General features: G+C 63.6%; 1 protein-coding gene across 1 annotated transcript in view; it reads right to left on the minus strand.

Moving 5' to 3' along the window:
• FBLN1 (fibulin 1) overlaps positions 1-516 on the minus strand; it is an 89542-nt gene that overhangs the window by 38209 nt on the left and 50817 nt on the right. The gene's annotated exons all lie outside the window — the stretch shown is intronic.

The following is a 516-nucleotide window of genomic DNA, read 5'->3' on the forward strand; positions in this document are numbered from 1 at the left end:
CCCACAGCCCCGGGGGGCGCGGGGGCTGGGGTCAAGGGCTGTGCCCGGAGGGCGGGGTGGCCCCTTCTCACCGGCAGAGCCCCGCGCCCAGTGGTCAGGGCGACCAGGGCTCCTGGGGGGCTGCAGAGAGGACCCCGGGAAGGATCGTCTTCCCACTAGCAGCCCTGGCTGCGGCCATCGGCCAAGTGCTCGGCTCTGCACCACCACGCCTTCCCTCTGCACTGTCAGCAGGTGCGACGCCATTGTCCAAATGGGGAAACTGAGGCTGAGAGAGCCAGTGCCTTCCCAAGGTCAGAGTGAGGAAGCCAGACTCATGCTTGGGCGGGAGGTCTAGTCCCTGTTCCCCCTCTAGGCCTTGACTCCAGGCCCAGGTCCTGTCTGTGTCACAGGACTAGCCAGGACTCGGAACAAAGATGGGGACAGATTCTAATTTCCCGTGACAGGATGGGGATAGGTTAAAGCTTCCTGTGACAGGATGGGGACAGATTCTCACTTCCTGTGACAGGATGGGGACAG

The sequence above is a fragment of the Myotis brandtii genome, unplaced genomic scaffold (assembly GCF_000412655.1).
Source record: "Myotis brandtii unplaced genomic scaffold, ASM41265v1 scaffold952, whole genome shotgun sequence".
Taxonomy (NCBI): domain Eukaryota; kingdom Metazoa; phylum Chordata; class Mammalia; order Chiroptera; family Vespertilionidae; genus Myotis; species Myotis brandtii.